We start from the raw sequence: 8,666 nt of genomic DNA on the forward strand, positions 1-8,666 counted from the left end.
AAGATACAGTGATGCAAATATATATATATATTCCATTGAATAAATGCTTCTCCCTATGATGGTCTCAATTCTTAGTATAAAGAACATGCCAAATTAGAGGACTCTAGGGCCAAGATTCACTGTTTTTACAGATTATGACTGAGAGGGGTGCTATGGGGTGGGGTTATGGAGGGGAAAGCCCACACAGTGAGGTCCACCTCTGTATATATGAAGTAAGTGCTGATCACCATTATACATTCCTGCGTCATTGAACCCTATAAGAAATTGGTCTAGCATGCAAGCAAAAGATTTGTTTTATTTAACTTTTACATTTTTAGAATAGAAGTGTCTTAAACCTGTTTATAGAATGACAAGAAAATCTGATAGAGCAAAAGAGATTGAAGTATAGAAGAGAGAAAGAATAATCCCCATTGAAGTCCTTGAAAAGATGGATGGAAATGAGATTTGACACTGAAGTGAAGAGGGGAGGGAAGAGATGGAGCAGTTGGTGGAGGTAAATACTGAGTTAAAGAAAAAGAATTGGGAAATGTTATGTCTCTAGTCTTTAATTTCTCAAGAAAGAGGTGCAAAATAATCCCTCATATGGGCTCAGTGTGTAATAAATGATCTGGCTCAAGGGCAGTAGAGATTATTTGGGACAAAGCTTTAAAAATGAGACAAGTAGGAAAATAATGAGAAACACAGTGAAAAACAAAACCATGTTAATATAAAGAAATAGTGAGAATCTCAGAGGGAAGGCAGGGGAGGGTAGGTGGGTGGGAAGAGATCAATCAAAAAACCTTTATGCATATATTCATAACCTATGACATAGACAATGAGGTTGTGAAGGCCTGGGGCAGAGGGTGGGGGTGGGCTAGAAGAGGTGAATGGGGGGAATTGCTTTCAACAATAAAGATTTAAAATCTATACTAATAAAAGGGTAATATGCTAATTAGGGCAGATGTCTTCCAGACATCCATCCAGACAAAGCCACAGTGGCTGCAAGACCGGGGGCTCAGGCCTTGCAGCCTCCCTGGCCGGCAGTGGCAACAGCAGCTGGGTGATGGGAGTGGTGCCTCCCCCTGATCAGCCTGGTCACCTCCCGCAGAGGGAGGCCAGACTGTGGCTTAGGCCCACTCCCCACGGGGGCCTACGCCTTTGGTAGGACATCCCCTGAGGGCTCCTGGACTGTGAGAGGGGGCAGGCCAGGCCTCTAGTAAATAAATAAAACTAAAGAGAAAAAAAGAAATAGTGAGAACCCCTTATTTCCAATTCTGTGTCAATCTCTTAACACCTTTCAAGCTACTTGCACCCAGGTCTGAAATCACCTCCACTAGGGAGGCTGTTCCTCTTCTCCATGCTCCACATCATAGGAGGGATCCAACAGAAATGTGGATTCACTAGATTAACTCCTTCCTCTTTTCTTCTGAAGGTGGTGAGCTCCCCTGAACCAGACTCTGCCTTGTCTTTACAGCGCTGGCCTCTCCCATCATGGCATAGGACAGGTCATGGCACAAATAGGAGAAAATAACCAAATAAATAAATAAAACACTCATTCTTCAACAACTTAAAGTATTTAATGTCTTTTATAGAAGTAGCAGCATTAGTACTGAGAATAAACTTGGCCTTGGAATTAGAAGATTTGAGAATTTATTTTATTTGGAGTGCCATAAATCCCCATATACTTTTGACAAAGATCTTAAATGGAAACTAATTTGAAGAGTATTAGACTTTGAGCTCTTTGAAGACAAGATGTCTTAATTATCTGGCCTAACACATACTAGGTAGTTATTCAATAGTTATTTGTTGGAGAAATGAATCCCAAGACTTAAATCAACATCACTTCCAGGAATATGGTTGACATTTAACATATCATTTTAGGTTAAACTAAATGGAAAGTTAAATAAAAATATTTAAATAAGTAAATTTTCCTATTTTTTATTTATTATGGCAGATTCCATGATTCTTCTTTGCATTTCAGAATTTAAAAAAAAAACAACAACAACAAAAACAAAACACAAAAAACAGGAAAATGACAAGAGAAGCATAGTGTTCATTTCAAGGACTTGCTTTGAGCCCCCAACTTAATATAACCTTTTCTTGAAAGGAAGTTTCATGTATGAAGGAGATATCTTAAGAATTAAAAGTGGCTCACTCCCTGGGTGGTAAGTTTATAGACCTCTTAATTTTCCAAATTTGCTTTTCTGTATGTACTAGTTTTTCTGTAGTGGGAGTAGTTTGATAGTAAAAAGTAGTTCAATATTTATAAATTAAAAAGGCGCTGGAATAAAGTAAGTGCAGTTAAAACATACCAATGCTGAGTTCATAAAAAAATAATGGAAAGTTAAATAAAAATATTAAAATAAGTAAATTTTCCTATTTTTTATTTATTATGGCAGATTCCATGATTCTTCTTTGCATTTCAGAATTTAAAAAACAACAAAAACAAAACAAAACACAAAAAAACAGGAAAATGACAAGAGAAGCATAGTGTACATTTCAAGGACTTGCTTTGAGCCCCCAACTTAATATAACCTTTTCTTGAAAGGAAGTTTCATGTATGAAGGAGATATCTTAAGAATTAAAAGTGGCTCACTCCCTGGGTGGTAAGTTTATAGACCTCTTAATTTTCCAAATTTGCTTTTCTGTATGTACTAGTTTTTCTGTAGTGGGAGTAGTTTGATAGTAAAAAGTAGTTCAATATTTATAAATTAAAAAGGCGCTGGAATAAAGTAAGTGCAGTTAAAACATACCAATGCTGAGTTCATAAAAAAATAAATGATACCCTTCACCCAATGCATCAGTTTAAACTCTACTTCAGTCCAGCTCCACCTTGACTATCTAATTCTGTTTCTTATGCATTCACAAGGCACATCTTTGCCCCAGGTACACCTGAAACCCCCATTAGCCCCTGTAATTGCCACATCCAAAACCCATTTCTCTTTAAATCCACATTCTTCCCTTCCTTCAAGGTCTCTGAGATACCACTTGAGCCCACTCTTTCAAAAAAAACATTTTTTTTGTTACTTATGCATACTGCTGTCTGTTACCGAATATCATTTCAGGTGAATAATACCTTTAAAGCCTATGCTGAATTCTTAGAATGTCATTTAAAAGGGAAACATCTATATTAAAAATCTTGGCTAAAACGCAAGGTTAGCTGCTCCCCAGCAGGATCCCATAACTGGGTACGGATCTCCTCAGGGGTATTCGATTTTTTTTATGCCTTTCATTATAGTTGGCCGTTTGCTTGACTGCCTTACACCAAATGCTCCTTTTTCTCACTGAGACACAGCATTCTCTTATCCTCTTCTAGACCACTGGCCTCATAACAGAAGCTCTGCCAGGAAACTTTTGTTGCTTAAATGTTAATGCTATAAGCTTTCTGACATATGAAAGTAGAAAAGCCTTAAAAAGAAGGATGAGAATAAGCAAATCCTGTTGCTGTCTGACCTACTCATCTGTCTTTATGTTTTGACCTTTTTTAAATAAACTATTTTTAGTAGAATTCCTTTGCCTCACATTATTTGAAAGGGAACAAAAACAGACAATTGTAGGTTCTTATGGGTTTACATATCTAAACTTTTATACTTTACTACTTAGATGGATGGATAACACAACTCAAACATTTTTGTGTCAGGAGAAAAAAAAATTGTATAAATGCAACTTGATGTATTTAGTCTTGAATTTGGTGGCCTCCTATTCATGAATAAAACACAATGTAGTATTTTAATTAAGAGCACCCTGGTACTCTACAAGGATATTAAATGGTAAAATACTGGTTTTTCATACCAAGGAGCTAGTAGTTACATGGGTGACACAGATCTTACCTCGGAAGATAAGTCAGAACAGTTAAACAGTGGTATGTGATGATAATGGATGCCGGCTTTAAAATTGTATTGAATTAAGACCTAGATGAGTGGTACAGCTGATTAATATTGTTAATTTAGAAAAGGAAATAAAGATAATAAAAAATTTAAAGACAGCTTTGTTGTAGAAGTTATAAACTTATTGGGCACTGTAGAAATCCCTTTCATGCAAAATAAAAGGAAGAATAAAAATAAGCACTGGAAATTGTTCCTCTGTGAGCTTGTACACAGTGAGCCAGAATCTTTTCTTTTTCTACATATATACACTCACCTGCGTGTGTCTCTGCTTTGGTTTAGTTTTTCTTATGTCTGGATAACATGCGTCTGTATCTTTTATGCATTCAGTATGAAGTAAAATATTAACATGATGAGCATCTCTCTTGAGGAAATTGTGAGCACCTTTTAGTCCTAGAATTAAATACCTGTTGTAGGTCCTCAAAAGGAAGGCACTTCATAAGAACAAAGAATAATGAATTTTAGCCTATTTACCACATGTATTTACCACATGTATTCTGAATTGGGGTAAAATACTTATTTACCACATGTATTCTGAATTGGGAAGTTATCTTCACAGAAGTAAAATAGAAGAAAACACACACCCTCTTTAAGTCACATTGTCTGGCATGCAGTGTATCTAACTTCATGTCCCAAAACCTTGGCATGTCTCTATACCCATGTCTAAATTTTGTGGCACCTGCATGAGATAAACAGATTTATGCCTCAAAATTATTTCATTTAAAGGTGTGCATAAATTAAAAGCATGGGAATTGATTATTTAATACTCTTCCTTCTGCTGAAATCCTCTTTCAGATTTTGAATATTTCTTTAAAACATTATCCTATATGAAAAAGCCTAATATGCTAAGTGTCCAGTCATCTGGTCGGCTATTCAACCAATCAAAGCGTAATATGCTAATCATATGCTAAGGCCGCTCAAACACTCGCTATTATGTGCACTGACCACCAGGGGGAAGACAGTCAACCGGTCGACCAGTTACTATGACATGCACTGACCACCAGGGGGAAAACGCCCAACTAGTAGGTTAGCTTGCTGCTGGGGTCTGGCCAATCGGGACTGAGTGAGATGGGTGGAACATGCCCTGGAGCCCTCCCATGGCGTCCCTCCCTGGCCTCTATTGTGCACCAGTGGGGTCCCTTGGCCTGGCCTGTGCCCTCTCACAATCCAGGACCCCTCAGGGGATGTCAGAGAGGGGGTTTCAGCCCGATCCCACAGGCCAGGCTGAGAGACCCCACTGGTGCACGAATTCGTGCACCAGGCTTCTAGTTTAATATAAAACAAAATGAAAGGGACTGAATATCTTTCAGAAGAATAAGATTAATTATTTTCTTTCAACCCATACCTAACATTTTTAATAGCTTCTTAGTTTCTCAAATATATGTTGCATTTAAAAATTACTTAGATTATGTCTTTGCTCTGAAGACCTAATTTAAAATGACCCTACTATTCTTACAATTTATAATAATGTTAATGAGGATGTAATGAGAATAATCTTTATCAACTTTCTTTCTCAGGGTTATCAAATTAGAAGTATTTTCCTTTAGTTTTATCAGGCTACAGGGGCCTCGTTGCTCATAAGATGCATATTTTTAATGAAAGAGATATATCACTTTTTCGCATGTCAATCATGTCACAAAAATTACTTTGAGTTGCTAGGATAGCTGCCTAATTTGAGGAGTAGAAAATCACCTGTCACTACTGACTGACTACAAAGTGGTAAAGTCATGATTGCAGGTTTTACTTATAAGGCAAATTGTCTATCAATGGCAGGGAGTTAACCAATCACTTAAAAAACTTTAATGACAAATCCTTATTATTTTGATCACACCACAGTTGAGTTCAAGACATAGACAATCAAAACCACATTTTCCATTTTTTTAATTAAATTTATTGGGGTGACATTGCCTAATAAAATTATATAGGTTTCAAGTATACAATTCTATGATGCATTTTTAAAATAACTGCTGGTTTTCCACTCTTAGATGATGATAGTCAACCTGCTTGCACAGCTAACTGTTATGGACTGAATGTTTGTGCTGTACCCTCATTCATATGTTGAAATCTAATATCTAATGAGATGGTGTTTGTAAGTGGGACCTTTGGGAGGAAATTAGGTCATGAAACTGGAAGCTCCATGAAGGGGATTTTTAAGAAGAGGCCAGAGAGCTAGCTTCTCCCTTTTCCATCATGTGAGGAGGCAGGGAGAAGTCAGTCTTCTGCAGCCTGGAAGAGGGCTCTCACCAGAACCTGACCATGCTAGCACCATTATCTCTGACTTCCAGTCTCCAGGGCTATGAGCAAATACATTTCTGATGTTGATAAGCTACCTACTTTATAGTATCTACACTAATAAAAGAGAAACATGGTAATTGGCGTACGACCGCTACCCTTTTCATTGGCTAATCAGTGAGTATATGCAAATTAACTGTCAGCCAAGATGGCGGCCGGCAGCCAGGCACTGAAGTGAGCAGGGAGGCTTGCTTGCTGCAGACTCCAATGTTCCCCGCCTCACTTGCCAGCCTCTTAGTTGCAACTCTAAGCAACTATATACTATGTTGCAAATAAGAAGCAAATGCCCAACTAGTAGGTTAGCTTGCTGCTGGGGTCTGGCCAATCGGGACTGAGTGAGATGGATGGGACATGCCCTGGAGCCCTCCCGTGGCGTCCTTTCCTGGCCTCTATTGTGTACCAATGGGGTCCCTTGGCCTGGCCTGTGCCCTCTCACAATCCAGGACCCCTCAGGGGATGTCAGAGAGCGGGTTTCAGCCCGATCCCGCAGGCCAGGCTGAGAGACCCACTGGTGCACGAATTCGTGCACCAGGCTTCTAGTTTAATATAAAACAAAATGAAAGGGACTGAATATCTTTCAGAAGAATAAGATTAATTATTTTCTTTCAACCCATATCTAACATTTTTAATAGCTTCTTAGTTTCTCAAATATATGTTGCATTTAAAAATTACTTAGATTATGTCTTTGCTCTGAAGACCTAATTTAAAATGACCCTACTATTCTTACAATTTATAATAATGTTAATGAGGATGTAATGAGAATAATTTTTATCAACTCTCTTTCTCAGGGTTATCAAATTAGAAGTATTTTCCTTTAGTTTTATCAGGCTACAGGGGCCTCCTTGCTCATAAGATGCATATTTTTAATGAAAGAGATATATCACTTTTTCACATGTCAATCATGTCACAAAAATTACTTTGAGTTGCTAGAATAGCTGCCTAATTTGAGGAGTAGAAAATCACCTGTCACTACTGACTGACTACAAAGTGGTAAAGTCATGATTGCAGGTTTTACTTATAAGGCAAATTGTCTATCAATGGCAGGGAGTTAACCAATCACTTAAAAAACTTTAATGACAAATCCTTATTATTTTGATCACACCACAGTTGAGTTCAAGACATAGACAATCAAAACCACATTTTCCATTTTTTTAATTAAATTTATTGGGGTGACATTGCCTAATAAAATTATATAGGTTTCAAGTATACAATTCTATGATGCATTTTTAAAATAACTAGTTTTCCACTCTTAGATGATGATAGTCAACCTGCTTGCACAGCTAACTGTTATGGACTGAATGTTTGTGCTGTACCCTCATTCATATGTTGAAATCTAATATCTAATGAGATGGTGTTTGTAAGTGGGACCTTTGGGAGGAAATTAGGTCATGAAACTGGAAGCTCCATGAAGGGGATTTTTAAGAAGAGGCCAGAGAGCTAGCTTCTCCCTTTTCCATCATGTGAGGAGGCAGGGAGAAGTCAGTCTTCTGCAGCCTGGAAGAGGGCTCTCACCAGAACCTGACCATGCTAGCACCATTATCTCTGACTTCCAGTCTCCAGGGCTATGAGCAAATACATTTCTGATGTTGATAAGCTACCTACTTTATAGTATTTTATTATAACAGCCTGAGCTGATGATCACAGCTGCCCACAGAAGCATGTGCAGCCAGGACTCAGTGTTCCTAAGCCTTCTGGGGAGACACATCCCCATTAAACTGGGTCACAGTGTTGTGCTTTGTGATTACTTGTTTTCAACTAATTTGGAAGTCAGGTAGTGAATCTTCACAAAAAGAGGAGATTATGAAGTCAGCATTCTGCAGAGAAACTGGCTGCTAGTAGAAGAGAAGAGAATAAAAGACATACTTGAGCAAAGGAAGGTGGTGGGACAGGGCAACATAATCAGACAAAGCCATGAAGTCAGGAAAGGCAGTGTACTAGTAGGAAACAATACTAATTATTTTCCAAGAGCTTAGGTTTTAGTATTCAGAGAAATGGATATAACTCCTGCTCAGACCCTTACTAGCTATATGACCTTGGGCAAAGTACTTCACTTCTTTGACTCTCAATTTCCTCATCTTCAAAATGAAAATTATGATAAACCTGTCTTAAGAATTGGGAAAATTAGATATGATAATGCAGTTAATGTTCCACATAGATCATTGTGTAATATGCATTTAGTGAATGATAGCTTTAAAGCTTTAATGTTTATTATTGAAATAAAGCTTGAGCACTTGGATAGTCCAGAGTTTTAAAATAGTGTTTGTTTGTTTGTTTGTTTTTTCTACTTTTTCAACAGATATCACTAAAAAGTCTGAAACAATATGCAACAACTTTACTGGAGCTCTGTTGAATTACCCAATTGATAGCATAAGCATGTGCCTAGGATACCAAAAGAGAAACATCACAAACAAAACAAAACAAAAGAAGAGAAGATGAGAGTAGCTATAGAGAAGTTATTTTATCTTTTCATGGTGCAATTTTATGTCATATTTTAAAATAAAGTCATATTAT

The 8,666-nt window shown here is 37.5% G+C and overlaps 1 long non-coding RNA gene across 1 annotated transcript in view; it reads right to left on the reverse strand.

Annotated features, from left to right (window-relative positions):
* The window catches only part of LOC106725636, an 11,384-nt gene extending 3,461 nt beyond the window's left edge, over positions 1–7,923 (reverse strand). The window contains exons 1-2 of the long non-coding RNA XR_001361561.1: positions 7,912–7,923; positions 6,869–6,872 (exon numbers count right to left, since the gene is read on the reverse strand). This is a non-coding gene — a long non-coding RNA (uncharacterized LOC106725636). The remainder of the gene's footprint in view (positions 1–6,868; positions 6,873–7,911) is intronic.
* Positions 7,924–8,666: the final 743 nt, after the last annotated feature.

Source organism: Myotis brandtii, unplaced genomic scaffold (genome assembly GCF_000412655.1).
Source record: "Myotis brandtii unplaced genomic scaffold, ASM41265v1 scaffold179, whole genome shotgun sequence".
NCBI lineage: Eukaryota > Metazoa > Chordata > Mammalia > Chiroptera > Vespertilionidae > Myotis > Myotis brandtii.